This window comes from Pseudopodoces humilis, chromosome 1 (assembly GCF_049639895.1).
Source record: "Pseudopodoces humilis isolate 2021_Gansu_Grassland_sample_001 chromosome 1, ASM4963989v1, whole genome shotgun sequence".
Lineage (NCBI taxonomy): Eukaryota > Metazoa > Chordata > Aves > Passeriformes > Paridae > Pseudopodoces > Pseudopodoces humilis.
In genome coordinates, this window is record NC_142200.1 from 40706446 (window position 1) to 40723386 (window position 16941).

Sequence of the window (16941 nt, forward strand, 5' to 3'; positions counted from 1 at the left end):
GTGAGAAACTCCATATAATAAGTAATGGAATACTTCAAGTAAAGTACTACATAAGTTAAATGTCCTATAAATATCAGTGTTTCACTCATCAGTTTCATTGGCCCTCGATCTTACCCTGCATACTTGATGAGAATAAATTATTTTATGCAGAAATTTAGATCACAATGTAGCACGATTAATTATTCCTCTGACCATCTTCTGTGGATTAAACTGGAGAAGCTTCTGGTTGTAAGATTTTGAAATTCATCTCAGCATTTCTGTGGTGTCTTGTTTAGACTGTACTGGTAATCCAGTAGCACACTAGACATTTTCCAAGCAGAAGTCCATACTCCAGGACTCCATTTTAGTCATAATATACTGCTTTAAAATCTCCCTGTTACAAACAAATTTGCAGTTACCCAGACTGTTAGGTTCTGTTTCTTGAGTGCTCATACTTGCTCAATATTTGAGTGCCTGCCATAGAGCACAAGTGAAATGCTCAGTGCCACTGTCACTGTAGAGGTGTGCATCTCTTCAGAACAGGTAGATCAGAGGACATCATCTTGAAGGACTCTCCTGAAAGAGTCCTAACTCAGCAGAGACATAGAGGTAGCAAAAGTGCTGAGAGCTTTCTAGGTTATAAAGATTTCCAGTATTTACCTGTGAATTCCAAGTTAGAAAATAGTTTTCAAGTCTGTAGAAGCTTGTTTATATTTGTTAATGACTTTGTGCCCATGTTTGTGTGTGGGGGTGCGTGTGAGAGCGTGAGAAGGTGTGTGAGAGAGCCCACAAGCACTAAAGCAGTGAAAGGAACCATTTGTGATTAGGAAAAAAAGATTACTGGTGAGAAATGCTATGCTCTGCTGCACATTTCAGATATGCCAGAGATTCTAAAGGTCATTGCCAAGAGTGGTTACCTCTGTTGCAGACACAGTAAATGTGTGAAGTGGCCCTGAGGGCAAGGCTGATAAGACTTAGTACAAACATGTTTGATCTGTGGGGTTTTTTGTTTTTTTTTTTTCCTTTTTTGTTCAGTCCTGTAATAAAGCTGTTAGTCACAGCCATGTGCAGGAAAAACTGTGTTTTTAAAGCAGAAGATATGAGATCTTAAAATTGGGGATAAGACCAGTGGAGGAAAGTTGCTTAAGGAAATGGATCTGTCAGCTGACACAGGGAAAAATCATGCAATAAGAGTTGAAGCTGAGCATTTCTGCTTTCTCAGGGAAATGCAAGGGCCAAGTTTTGAACTTCTGCAGGCCAAGCTTTATCCTTAATCTTTCTGTTAGGTGTTAGCAGGATCACAGAAAACAGTAGCAGCATTTATAAACAGGACATACAACATAAAAGTGCTACAGCTTGATCACAATTTTAAACTTCCTTTTAACGCCAGGTTCACTGCATATTTCTTAGTTTGTCTTGCTAGCTCACACAGAGGGTCAAACAATGTTTCTGTGGTTCTGAGCACCAAATCTGTACTTCAAATATGAAAAGCTGCACTTGTAAGGAAAAACATAGCAAGACTTTCTAGGTGAATGAGATATAGATGTTGTGACATGCTATGTCATATCCCTGTACCATAATGATTGATGTTCATTACAATTTTGCTCTCAGTATTCACATTTATTTTGTCTAATTTTTTGGGAATTTTGGTTTGGTTTGGTTGTTTAATCAATAATGCTTCTCCAATATCCTGAGATTGCCAGGTGATCCTTTAATCTTTTCACAGGGATTTTTTGATACTCTTTTCGAGATAATCCAGTTACAGCTACCTAGGCAAAAACACTGACCTCACTATAAGTCACAGTGATTCAGCTGCCCCCCTTCCAACCATATTTTCAGCAAATAAAATTATGAGTTTTTCCTGGTTTGGCTTCTGGATAATTCCCATTCAAGAAACTTAATGCATCATACTACACCTCAAAGTCTTTAGAGAAGGTCAAATGAACTGGTAGGCAGGAAGGTGATGCTGGCTCATTAAATGCCATTTTTCTATCACAGGGTTAATTTCTCTTGACCAGCTGTCTGAGTGATTCTATCTGGTTTCTTACTGGCTCTTCTGTGTCTCCCAAACCTTACTCCAGAAGCTGTCCACGCAGTGAGCTACTACATAGTTTCTTTCTTCCTGGGCTGTGCAGTTAATGTAACAATTTTCTGGTTGATAACAGCTCTGTCACCTTAGTAGAACTGGCTGAAATTTATTGTAGATGCTGAGTTACACAGCAGACATTCTTGGTTATCACTGTTTCAAGCATCAGCAGTTTCACTTCATTACAGAAGCATGCTTTTACTGGGATAAACATTCTTGCACAGCGACTCTGACCAGTAAACGCTGGGGATATGGATAAAGCTCCTGGGAGTCACATACCTAAACCCAAATTTGAGTAAAACACCTCACAGACATGAAGGAAACTTCAATTTCTTATCTGAGTAACCTTGTAGCCCTCAAGTTCTGAGAATTCCAGCTTCTTAAAATGTGTTCTGCATGTCTCCTATGTCAGTTTTCAGAGAGTAAACTGTTGTGATTATCTAAACCAGAGCTAGGTTAAGACCCCAAAGGAAAACTGCATGTAGGAGTGCAGTTCTTGTCAATGGAATTGTTGTGTACATATCTCTGCATGCAACACTTAACAAGGTAGACAAGTATTTTAACAAACACATCTCACACATTTGATTATAGTCAGTCATGTATTTGAAGGCAAGTGCAATTCTACCATGATGATTTTGAACAATGAATGTTTTTAAGCACTCAAACATGTTAACAGCATTTTGCTTTTATTCATTTTGCATTTGCTTATGGGATATATGCTATCATACTTCAGAGAAGCTGTTATATTAATGTACATTTAATGAATGTTTACTGCTGCACACAGCAGTTTTTGATGCTTTCAATTTTAGTTCCCATTATTTCTGGCAAGGCTTTGAAATAATTATATACTATTGGGGAAAGCCTTGATCTGCAGACCTGCCCTTGAAAGGAAACATAGAGAAACCTCAGGTGATGATACAAATCTACTAGGGTGAATCAAATCTTAGATTTTTTTTTTCTAGAGGACTTTTAAAACTAGCTTACAACAAGGCATTTTCAGGCAGTGTCAAGTTTTAAAAATATCCAGCAAAGGATCTTGTATAATCTTCTGGGAAGGGGGCAGACTATAGATTAGATATAGAACTATCTTATAGGCCTAGCACTTGAAATTTTAGTTTCTTACAATCTGGAATATACTCTATCTAGAGCAGAGCTTTGCTTTCTTATACATTTGCATCTGAAAGGTGAGACTTTGATTAAAGGTATTAAAAATATCTAATTTTCACTAAAAACTGAATTACAAGTTGTAATAGAGAAAGCACATAAATGGACAGGTGTTGAAGGATATGAACTTCCTATGAACTGCTATTCACCCACACTTGACAAAAATCAGACTTAATATGGGGGAAAAGTAGAGAAAGACTTATATGCACTTATAAAAGACTGACTTTTCCGTATCCAAATGCCACATGGAGCCAGGAGTTATGAATTATGAGGTGTATGCCCAAGCTTGCTCTTGGCATAATAAAACAAGATAGGAAAAGGATGTGAGTTGGAGAGAAGAAGAGAACGGAATAGTAAGTCTGCACTAATGGCACCAGGCAGAAGCAGAGTTAATACCAGCAATTTCTGGTGAGTTACAGCAACCTCAATGTGGAGCTCTCTGTGTAAAGGGAGTTGCAGTGCTAACAAAGGTGGTGCCCAGAGAGCAAATATTAATACAGAGACAGGGGAGTAGACATGTGCATATTTATTGATGATCTGCATTAGTAGCCAATGGTCTCACACCTTGATTTTCAGTGTAGATGAGTTTTATTATTCTGAGGAATAATAGCAAATATAACAAATGGTTTATGAGATTTATTTTAACACATTTTGTTACTCTAATGTGGTTTGACATTACTATGAGAAAGCAGCATCCTTAGCCATGGTTTATGATCTCAGTATTTTGAAAGAGTTATTAAGCTCACATAATTATCTTTTTCAAGCAAGCTAAGGTAAAAAGTAAGTATCTGCAGCTGAAAGCAGTCGCTTTTTATTTCCATCAAACTTTTTACTGTGTGCTTACTTAACTTAAGCATTTGCAATCCCTTCACGGTGCTCTGAGAGCCTGATTGATTGTGACGTGGCTCCTGGATCAATACCTCTGTAGCATACCAAAGAGCTGCCAGAGCGAGCTGTGCAACTGCTTTATGGAAAGCAATCTGTTACTTCTCTCTGTCATGCAGATATGCTAATTCAGCTGTTTATCTGGATGCAAAGCATTTTCTCCAAGAATGATATCTGTTTGTATGCAAAGTGCTTTCATTGGCATATTTTTTCTGAATACCTGAGTACTTACCAGACAAAGTGCATTCAATACCAAAGTGGGAACCACAAGTAGTGTATGTTTATATAGTCTCCAGCTGATATAGAAAAGTTCTCCAGATTCAGGATACAATATTGCATCTTCGCAGAATATCTATTTCAGCCACTGCTAATCAAGTTACTAACCATTGCTTGAAGAAGCAGCCTTGCAGAGCCACTCCTTGTGGTTTCTTGCTTCGTGTAAGAGAGGGTTTTGTCTTGTTACCTCACGATAAAATATGCTTTTAAAAGTTTCAGTAAATAATAATATTTTGTTCTTGGAAAAATTACAGAGGCAGCTGACGTTTTCCTTATTACCTGTGGGAATCCATTAGTCCTTTAGAAGCTTTACAAGGGATTGTAAGAAGAGCCAGTGAGCAGAGAAAAAGTCTGAAGTCATCTTTTTCACAAAGTAACTTGCACATCAAGTTCTATTTCTATTTCTCTTAAGGCTTGATCTTTCATATCCACCTGAACTGTCTCAAAATCAAACCCAAGAAGGAGAAAATTAATGCAAATATTAGAGATTTGCTCTGTATTGTGCAGGGTGGAATATACCTCCTGCTAATCCCAAAGGAAAAAGAATGGTTTATTAAAGGTCAACACCACATGAAAGTTTAAAAAATGTTTACTGTGGACTAGCTTAGCAATGGGACTTCACAACAGGAGGTAAAGCTGAACAGGGCAGCTGTATAGCAACAGCAGCCACTGCTACCCATTTTTTCTCAGTTTTTAATGACTTACAATGCAAGGTTGTTATGTTACTGGAGTTTTTAAAGCATTTCTCTTTTGGGCCACTGTGTATACTGAAATGGAAATCTGAAACACATTTTTAAATAAAAGGATATATGGCTATGGCAAATTTTTTGGTACCCATTTTTTTGCTGTGGTAAAGCAAAAAATTAATAGTTTCAAATTCTGATGGACTAAAAGGTCTCTTTTGCAATGATGCCTACATATTACAGTTATGTGTATTCAAGACAAAAATCTTTATTTTGCTCATCAGAATTATTACAGAACCAAATTATCACCTTGTTTCTTGCAGGCCACAATTTCAGAGAGAAGCCTCTTGTTGTCTAATGGCTAAGAAGTGTTTAAATTAGATATGAAAACTTCCTATGTAAAACTGGAACATAAAATTTCTTTATGAAAGTAATATACTTTGCATAAATCAAATTTAAGTTTGGACACACAGAAATAAAGGCATTTTCAGAACACCCACAGACAATAGTTAGGTTAACATATTAAAATGTGTTTGTTTGCAGCAATAGTAAATTTAAATTGTTCCTGTAGCAGCAGCAGCAACAGCAGCAGCAGATGCTTTCATCCAGAGGAGAAACAAAAGCTGATGTTCAAATAGTGATCAAGGTAATTCTCAGGAATATACAAACCTGCTTGAGCACCTGCATAAACCTGTGTAAGGTTCAATTCAATTATAGTTTCTTTTAGAATTAGGGGCAAGGTTTTGTGCTTGTATTGCTAACTGCACTTAATAGTCATGCAAAATAACTTGAAAATTAGATTACTTGGAAAAACTCCTTGGCATTATGCAGCCTGGGCACAGTTTTGCCTGTGGGGTGTGCAACTCCTAATGAGGCCAGCCAAAAGTATGTAGTCTCACTCCAGATCAAGACTGAGTCTTGAAGTGCCTAGTGGTAAATGGTGTCTTTTTCTGCAAGGGTAAGAAAAAGCAGAAAAGCACAGGAACTCTTCCTAGGTAACACCTATCCAGAACAGCTGAGTGCAGTCTCTATAATAAAAAGCCAAAGGACTTTAAATTCTGACCATTTAAAAATACACTCCTCTGAAGTGTAGGGAGTAACCACAGTTCCCTCTGATAGTCCAGCTTTAAAATGTTAGAGTTTCCTTTAACTCTGGCAATTCCTGAGAGGGGATGTAGCAGTCATCACCCTGAGTTGGACAGCAGCGCCTGTCATTTCGCAGCTGAATGAAAGATGAGGGATTTGAACCCTTCCTGCTCTATGCCCTGGCCCTCCTAAGTCTCACAACAGTCCTGTCTGCCTGTGAAAAAAGAGACATAGGCAGATAATGAGAAAGGAAATTGTCCATTTTCCACCTTAAGGTCTAGGGGTTTTAGCTTTCCTGATACAAAACTACATGGATGGGTTAAGATAAATTTAAGGTAAATTCAGTTACTAATAGCTGATACTCCAGTGCTCCCAAAACTAATTTAAAGAGTTAAGCATTTCTTCCCTACAGTTCGTTACAATGCCTGAGTATTCAGTAGAAACAATTTCTCATCCATTTATAGAATGAGATGTTATTGACTTTACTCTTATTTATTTTTCAATAGTTCTTTAATTGTGCTTTTCAATTGCAAAGGTAGACTGCAAGAAAGAAGGAACAGAACATTAGAAAATCTTCCAGAGACCTCTAATTTGGCAAATTAATGACCAGCATATATTTTTAGATGTGTGGTTTTAAGTATTCAGGACTGAAAATGTGGACCTATGATTTATGGCTCTCTCAGAAGAGGCATATCTGAAATTAGGGTAAATAATGTCCTGGAAGAAATGTGAAATACTTTGTGAAAGGACCTAAATTCAGCCAAAGCCTTGAGACTAACGTGTCTGCTATTTTTCTTAAGGAGAATATGTCAAAAGCAGCACAAGATAGAAAAGCTTTCTGAGCACGGCAAGTTTCTGATCAATTGGCAGATCAAAATAAAATGCTTTGGGAACACATACATCCCTCACAGCCAGTGTGACCTTGCGGGTTGCTCCAACTTGCTCCAAATCTCTGTCCAGCAAATCCCAGTGGCATTTGGTGTTGTAGGAAATAACATCCCCAAAGGGTCTATAGGAAACATCTGTCTTTTCTACGCCTTGGAATTGTGACTCTGAGTGTTCTCCACTCCCATCTACAGTTTCCTTTCCATGCTTCTCTTGCTTCTTCCTACCCAGCAACCTAGATGTTCATACATACACACTCTGGCATGCCATAATTCATTCAACTCTGGAGGAATTATGCTGTATATAAACCCAATAATAGTGATTGCTTCCTCTGGAGAGAAGATTCCTAATAATGGCTCCTGATCATTACACATATGATTGGCTAGATGAATAAAGACATCCATAGGCATCATTGTATATTTAAATTTTCTTTAATTCAGTAATTTCATAGCTCAGTAATGATGCCACTGAGTTAAAATAAGCCAACTGTTCTGTTTTATTTAATCCTCTAAAGCTTTTACTTGCATGTGGCAGTGAGATGTTTCTTTCCAGAAAGCCTAAAGAATATTGTGCAATGATTGTGCACATACAGGGTGTGATAGAGCAAAATTCTATCTTAATTAAGTGATAATTATTGTTTCAGAAGTTTCTGAAGACAAAAAATAGTAACAAGCACTCACAGTTGATAACAAATGGTTTAAATAGTTGGGAGTTGCTTTAATTTAAGAGTTCTCTGAAGGGAAGAGGGATTTTAAAGCCGCTACTATGGAACAGCCTCAAACCCCAAACACTTCAAAGGAGATGGTCTTCACAATTTACAAGAGCCAGTTAACTTCTTTACATATTTCTAATATATGTGTCTGTAATTTTAGGTTCTGCATAAATTACAAAGCTTTGGCTGGATCTAAGAATGTGATTTTCTGTTTGTTTTTTTTATTTATTTAATTCCCATGCAGTGCTCTGCAAGCAATTTTTTTAATACTCTAACAAATGTTGTGATATTAAAGTCTGTAGAAAATCAACTTCTTTCAGTTCATTTATATATAATAATTACTTTTAGCTTCAGCTGCTTGTAACAGCCTCTTATAAAGAATGGCGGAGACTTTCAGATTTAGAGATTTCATTCAGAGTTGTATAGATTACAGAAGCCTGGAGTCTGGACTAGAAGTCTGAAGCAAAATTTAAATGATAGTCAGATTTGTTTTTAAAATATGCTTCACTATGTGTAATGTGGGTACCCACAGCTTCTTACCTGGGATGGTATACTGTGGTGAGGAAAAAAATACAGTCACTTAATTAAAAACTTAGTTTGAAGCTAGCTTAAAAGAAATCATTTTTTTTCCTTTTTCTATCAGTAAAGACTCCAATTCCAATTAACTTTAGAAAGAAACCCCAACACTATAGCAACTTATGAATAAAACATATGGTCTGATCCTGCATGTCTTGTCCTGGTGAAATTGTCAGGAGTAGTTGTGTGAGTCCTAATAATTTGTGGGAGTGGGCTATATATGGTAGAAAAAAAAGCCAAAACCTATTTCTGGGAGCAGAAGTGCATCATACCTTTTTTTAGAAAAAAACTCACATTTTATCAATCTTCAGGTTTTCAGATTTCCATAAGATGATGAGCTATTTCTGGCTTCACATCCTCAACACAAGAAAGCCACCGATCCAGGATGGACCCATTTGCTTTCTTTTTAAAACAGATTTTTTTTCTAAGTAGTAAAAGGAAGATACATTTTAGAAAGGCATCTGTTTCCCATTAGAAACAACACAAAACTTTCAGAAGTTTTCAAAAACAGAAATTTAATTAAGGGGAAAGAAAGAAGTTTAAAACAAAATTAACTTCTCTTAATGAAGAGGTAATATGTTTTTAATCATTTGAGTAGTCAGTTGAAAGAGAAATTGGAGAAAGGAGGAAAGGGAAGTTATGTTTGTGTACTCTAAAAGTATCATTTTTTTGTAAGAGCAAGATGAGTTAAGTAATGATAAAAAGTGTTAATAGTAGAGCTAAGAATCCTAACCAGTGCAAACTTGAGGAGAGCGAATTTTCACAAAAAGAAAAATTAAAAAAAAAAAATATTGTTTCATCCAAAATTTTACTAAAATAAATGTTTTAGCACCTTTTGGACATATAAGGATAGCATGAACCCTGTTACTTCATGTAGTTTTTTACATGAGCTCTCATACAATTTTCAAGGAGTCCTAAAAAATCTAGCTTAAAAAGATATCTCTACTATCAATTATAGGAAAGATCAGTTTTATCATAACCTGGGCTTAACCAGAATTATTCTTAGCATCTGCAGACAGTTTAAAAATACACTGATCCCAAACATTTGTCATCAGGTCTAAAGCATGTTTAATCCTCTTCAATCTCTTCACAGATGAGAGCAAAGGCTGAGAATGTTACTTTCCACAGACACAGCACAGATCTTCTACACACATCTAGATGTCTACACATCTTCAGAGGTTTTGGGGTACCTCCTCACACTCTTGTTCAGAGGCAAAAGTGGCTTCAGATCTAAACCAAGTTACCATGGACTAGTATCAGTCAAATTCATAATCACTGGAAGCTTAGTCAAGTCAAAACAGAATTTTTAAGGTAAATGATAATTTTGAGGTAGCTGAGAATTTAATCTCAGGATGCATGATAGAACTACACATTCTGAAAATTAGAGTATTCTAATAAAACACCACTATATTCAAAACAACTATAAATATTTCAAATTAAATACAACTTTTTACTGCCTAAAGAAATTAAACCAGGAGGCAACAATGGTAGTCTAGGCTACATAAACAAGTTAATGTGATTTGTACTTTGGATCTGGTACAGACATGGTCCATGCCTACACTAACATCAAGCCACATCCTGGAAGCCAGCTGTTCTACTTCTGCCACTTTTGTAACTCTTTAATTCTTGAGTAAATGACGATGTAGCACTGAGGAGCTGCTTCACAGTTTAAGAGCAGTTGATATGTTTTCATACTCACTGAATTTAAACAATTTTTCTTTTCTCATCTTAAAAAGAAAACCATGTAAATACCAATCATTAGTGTTACTGTCCACAGTTAATCCCTTTTTCCTGGAGGCAGCTGGTTTGCATAAACCAGAATTGTGGAAGCTGGTTGTCTCCTTGATTTCCTCCCTGTCAGGGCTGTTTCCCCCCCACTTTATTGCCAATGCCACCACTAATTATTTTATAGGCAAGCAAGCCATTAATTTCCAGCAGCAACCTGTGAATTTTTAAAAAAGGTTTATATTTCTTTTGTCTCATTAAATAAATTAAATTCTTTTGCTGCACATTTTAATTGAACTAACTTCCTGGTCTTGAAATCTTACAAATATGTCAATATTGTTGTCTTATTTTTTTCCTCTAATTTACCATTTATCGAAATAGGAACTATTATCCCATATTTATTTTTCTTTTTCAATTAACAGCCTTTCTACCTATCAAGTCTTTCAAGACACACTGTCCTTTTAGCTCTCTTTGCTTAGTTAAACTTGTAGAAACATATCTATTAAAAAATTAAAGAAACTTTTTACCACATGTGTTTGCAGAATATTTATCACTAATCTTGAAAATATGATCTCTCCGAATACTCAAACTATGCCCATGGGATTTTAGTTGAAAGTAAGTTCAAAGCATAAAAATAGTTTCCTCTTACTTTTTAATTGTATTTATAATATGAATGCCCAGTGCACACTTAAATCCTTGAGAGGTTTGGGACTTCCCCAGTCAGTCACGTGCATAAGTGAGATAATAAATCATCTTGAGGCAATAGACAGACCTGAAAACCGAGTGACCCATCTTTATTAAATATTCAATTGATGTTTGCAGCAGCTCTGCAGTTGGTAGTTTTGAATGGCTGCATCTACTGCCCCACAGCACCTTCTCCTGTGTCTGGTCCAATTTGTTCTCCTAGATGTGCCAATTAACATCCATGGTGGAGTGTCCCAAAGTGCCACTACTGCAGAAGTGTCCGCCTGTGCACAGATGAGACATTTGTAAGAGTCAACAGAAGCTGCTCCAGCAGGAATGGTCGCAGTCCTTAAGAGGTACTTTGTGTGTAGTTAGGATGTATCCATAGCAAGGAGGTGTACATGCACTGGTGATGCTTTAAATTTTAGCTTTAATTTTTTCCAGATTCTGTACTGCCCTTGAGTGTGACTCTGAACTTCATATAAAGTGTTAGCAAGTTCTCTTCACAGTTTAATTAGCCAAAACAATCCTTTTCCAGCCTGAAGGACACCAAGGACGCTGTTACAGCTTCAGGCTCAAAAAGATACAAACAACAGTGAATTGAGGAGAGCAGTCTGGGAGGATGGGACTTCATTACCTGAAGCTATAATTGGACAATTAACTCCAATACATAAATGGACAAAAACTTGTAGAAGTGTGAAAACTCAGGTATCCATCTTGGGTAGAGCCATGGCCAGGCTCTTGTACTTCCCAAGGTGTATCCTTTGAAGGGCTTTTTAATAATTACCTACTTTATTCCTTTATTCCTTTAACACAGTCCAGCCTCTGTTCCAGGTCACCTCTTCAGGCATCACCAGGAGGGTCACATAGCATTGTGGTCAGCTGACTTGTAAGAACAGAACAAAATGTTCATTTGAGGAGTCACTCCAGATTCAGCTGAATGCTGAGTGCACTGTGAGGATCTCCTTCACTGAACTGCCTATCACCACTGGACAGACATCAGTCATTATGATTTAGAGATCTGGTTTTCCATGCAAGTGTTACCCTGTTCCAAGATTCCAATAAATTATTATTTTTTTTTATTTTAAAAAATACTTTTTCTGAATGTCTGTGCAACAAGGCCAGATTTGGATGACAATACAGTATAGAAATAAATAAAATTTCATTTCCTACTTTTACCAGGTGTTTTTTTCAGTTCTATTGCCTCCTAATGGCAGATTTCTCTGCCAGGAGGCAGGTTTCTCCCTTTTTCCAGTGAATCTTTTTAATTCCTCTTGCAGGTAAGGTTTCATGGAAGGTAACATTTTCAGGCTGCAGCAGAACATGCATGGGGTATGGAAATTGTTCTGCAGCAATTAGAGTTAATTGCAGTCAATTCTTAACTGTTTTTTGATGGATTTTCCCTTCTGCAGGTTTTATCACTAGACTCCTAAGACTGTTAATTCTCATGAAACAGGATGAGCTGATCCTCATGAGCCATAGCAACATGAACTCCTGGTTTCAGTGTGTCAAGACAGTGCAGAATTGCTTCAAATGCAGTTGCTCCACACATTTGCCCTGCAGAAGTGCAAGATCTTCCCTCATAAATTTAACTGAGAGATGACTTAAACATAAACAGACATGGATTTGTAACACTGATTAGCTTTCTCCTTTGGACAGGTGAAGTGCTCACTCCCATGTCATGTCTTTGTCCCCACCACACAATTCCCCTTTCTCTCTTGATGTCAGGCTGGACCATTACCTCTTCAGAAAGTTAATGTGGACACTGCTTTTTACTAACTGTTCTAAACCCTTCTCTGAGGCTTCCAAGATACTCTGTGGCTCTTGTTTCCCAAGTCTCAACATCAGCAGCTCAATCATCATCAAGTCTCAGTCATCATCATCATCCCTCTGCTTATGTAAAAATACAATGGGAGTAAACCCCATGGTACCACTTCTAGAGAGTTCTACAATGCTGTCGTGATATAAGATATTTAAGCTAACTGCTTAGAAGCAGATTAAGCTGGAAGTTGGATATAAACTGAACATAAAAAGAGGTTTCTGTCCTGTTGCAACTGTTTCAAAATTGTCAAAAATGAAGAAATACAGGAGTCACTTTATGATCATGTGTGAGCTGAACTGACTTTTAAGAAAAGGGAGAACATTTTGCTTTTCTTGTGCTAATAATTCATGACTGTAGCTTTCTCCTTCAGATGTGCCTTGACTAATCTAATGTTTTATTCTTCACATTTTTCAAAAATGTGATTTATTGTTGTTTGGCTTTCATTTTATACCTTTAAAAGTGACTTTTACAAAATCGACTATTGAATTCTAAAGACACTTGCATGTTAATTTTATGCAACTATGTGTGGTTAGTATGCTGAAAAAAGTCTGGGGTAAAATTATCTCCCATCAAATGCAAAGGACTTTTCTGTCTGAAAATTAATTTGATTTGCATCAAGAGTTCTCACCTAAACTCTGAGGAAAACTCAGAATTAGTTCTCACCTAAAGTCTGTTCATGGGCTCTTGGTTGAGATTTCAGTGAGAGCAGATTTTGCTCCTATGTCTTCACATAACTTAAGAAAGTGTAGGTGCAAAAATTATCTGCCATAAATCCTGGTATAAAGTTGGTTGGTATAAAGATCCCAGGAAAAAAAAAAACAAAACAACAACACGGAAGTTCTAGAAAAACTGTGAAATAACGCTTGAAACCAGAGCCATGGACATCAGGTACATTGCTTATTTAGCCATGATTCCTATGCCATAGGCCATGGCTGGGTTCAGTGGTTTTCGGCTGGAATTCAGAAGTTTGACATGCAGATCACACTAATTTAAAAGAATGAGTCCATAAATAGGAAATATGGACTAAGTTAGACATTTGTCTATATATTTTTGTCTGTTAAAGGGCAATTAGAAATAGAATTTATGGATGCTAAATCTGAACCAGAGTGCCTGTACAAATTACAGGCCGCATAGCTCCTCAGGCTTGCCTGAGAAAGTAGTCTGGGAAAAACATGAGAAGGAATTAATCCTCAGGGACACAAAACAGCCCTGCAGGTGTTGTTTTCTATTCCTTGTTTTCCTTGCAGGAGAAAGTCAGGGGGGCAGTGAGCCCCACTGACCAATGATGGTGATGTAGCAATTAACTAACCAATAAGAGTTTCCTTTCTGTACTTTCCACGTATCTGTCTATAAAACAGGCCTGAAGTAATAAACTAGAGATTTTCCCTTGTTCTGACTCCATGAGAGTCTGTGTCGTTCTTCTCGCCGTTCCTAATAGAACGACAAGAATTGATTTATATTATCAATGATAAATGATTTTTAAACCATGTATTGAGGGGAAAAGTGAGTAAATTGGACAGCTATCATCTCATCTGGGAAAATTTAGATGGCTGTCTGAAAATCACATTATTCAGCTCATCAAGACAAATGAGGGCATGACATTACTAGAAGTGGCATCTTCTGCAAAGGTTATAAAACATTTTTTGTCTTTGAAAAGCTATGTGGCATTTTCCACAGAAACAATACAGAAATAAGCAATTAAAACAAAATCATTCCAATTATCTTTTTCTCTAGGCATTTCAGAAACGTACTTTCTTCTTACTATCCATGCTGTCTGACTCCTTGCCTTGAGGAGTAGGCAGCAATTGCATTTTGCATAGCTCTGAGCACATAACTGGTACCTAGTGTGTAGTAGAAAAAGTGAATGAGTGACCATAATCAGCTGCTGGTAGAACAATTTTTGTCTGTCTATCTACTAAAATCATGTCTGGGTACCAATATCACACATATCTACTTTTCTCTCCTCTGGTCTAAGCTGAAGAAGTAATCTATAATTCAGCTGCATAGAAAAAATAGCAAACAACGTCCTTTTTTCTAGGGCAAAATGTGCTTTAGAATCCTCTTAGGGTGGGAGATGGCTTGGCAATGGGAAGTTTTTTAATTTAGTTGCTGTTCTCACTTCCATTTATAACACCTGCAGTATTTGAAACTGGCATGTTGGCTCCACAGTGATGTATTTTCATAAAAACTGGTCATCCCTGCAGCTTTTGTTAGCACACACACTCAGAAATCCATGTATGGAATTACAAGGGCTCAATAAACAAAATGCCCACTTCCACACTGCATTAATTCTAAAAGGAAAAGGAGAAGGCCTATACAAAAAAAGATGACAGTAATGATATACCACTAAAAATAAATACACGAGTACACTCTGTCAAATAGTGAATCCCAGGGACTGTTATTCTATGTATTCATTTTATCTCTTGATTCTTTTTCCAATATGGAACACTGTTTAAATCCATCAGAAGAAACTCTTGGATCCTAGACTCACAAATAAATGCAAATCCCACTATAAAAGACTTCTAGCAAAATCCACCAACTTTACAACTTGATTGATTTTTATTTTTTGCTGAATTGTTCTAAATATGAGAACTGTAGAAGCAGGAAGGGAATATCTGTCCCTGGTAAATGTAAGGGCAAATTATATACTCAAGAATAAACATATCTTTAAGAAAAAAAAAAAATGTGATGTTCAAAACCTGCTTTAAATGCCTAATTGCACCAAGATGATTTTTCTTTCCTGAAATATGTTATGTTACAGGGACAGCCTCTTCAAGTGGCCTAGAAGTGAGGTCTCTATTAGAGTTATTACTATGACCATAATCACTATTTTAGTAGAAATAAGATTAAATCTTGAGGAAAGAAAACGAGCTGTAGACACAGGTTATTACCATCAGGTAACAGAACAAGAAAACATCTTTGGCCAACAGAGCTGATGTTAATTACTCTGACACAGATAGCAGTTTTCCAAATTATGATCTTATGACTCAAGATTATTGCTACTTCTGGAGATAGCAGTGCAGATTTTACTACAATGTTTGATGTATGTCTTAGCAATCATGTATAATACTGGCAACATCTTTGGACTCACTGATTAATTTGATTTACTGAGGGGTCATTTAACATTGTTGATGGATCCCTCAGCCACAAAGGATTAGATAGATATGAAAGGAAGATGACATATGCATAGGCCTGCTTAATCAATTATTAAAACCTAAAGCAATATGCCTCTGGTAGAAGAGGAGCCTAAGCTGAGTCTGGATTCATGATTTTGAATCCAGCGGATATTTGAGGACCATAATGCAGGCTAGGAAAAGACCCACATAGTTGTTTTGTTATACTACCTTATCAGTAAAAGAGAAGATAAATTTTGTATATTTTCATCTGGTTTAGTAGAAGTTGGGAAAGTTGTCATTAACTGTGATGCCTAAAAGATAAACCACATGGGAAATAGTACAATGTAAAATTTTTGTGTCCATCTGAAACTCAGCTCCAATTAAATAATATTTTAATGCTTGCATAAGCATTATAATGAATATAAAACTACTGTGTTTAGTACTACTGTTGTATTTCAAAAAATAAAAATAATTTTAAAATATAAAATAGATTATAATTTATAAATGTAAGTTTATGTGTACACACAAAAAAGTGCATGAAAGTGCTTTGTTTCAAAAATATAGCAATCTGCTACGAAAAAGAAATGGAAATGCTGAACATTGTATTGATGAGTTTAGGGGGAGGGGCTGTTTTGAGAGCAATCTAAAGAGATGTTACAGGGCTGTAGTTCAATAAATACAATCTAAGGAATTTTATGGAGTATTGTGCTGGTTTTGACTGAGGTAGAGTTAATATTTTCCCAGTGGGGCTTTGTTTTAGGTTTGTGCTGAACACAGGGTTGATAATACAGAGATGTGTTCCTTATTGCTGAGCAGGGCTTGCACAGAGCCAAAGCCTTCTCTGCTTTTCGTGCTGCCAGGCTGGTGAGGAAAGTGGGTGTGCATGGGAAGTGGGGAAAAGACAGAGGACAAGTGACCCAAACCTACCAAAGGGATATTCCAGACCATATGGCATCATGCCCAGTGTATATAACATGGGGGAAGAACAAGGAAGGATGTTTGGAGTGAAGGCTTTTGCCTCCTCAAGCCACCATTACAAGAGATGGAGCCCTGCTCCCCTGGAGATGGCTGAACACCTGCCTGCCCATGGGAAGCAGTGTTAATTCCTTGTATCACTTTGCTTGTGCATGGCTTTTGCTTTCTCTCTTAAACTGTCTTTATCTTAATCCATGAGTTTTCTACATTTTTACCCTTCCCATTCTCTGTCTGGGTTGGGGGAGATAGCTGCATGGGGCCTGGTTGCCAGCTGGGGTTAAAACATG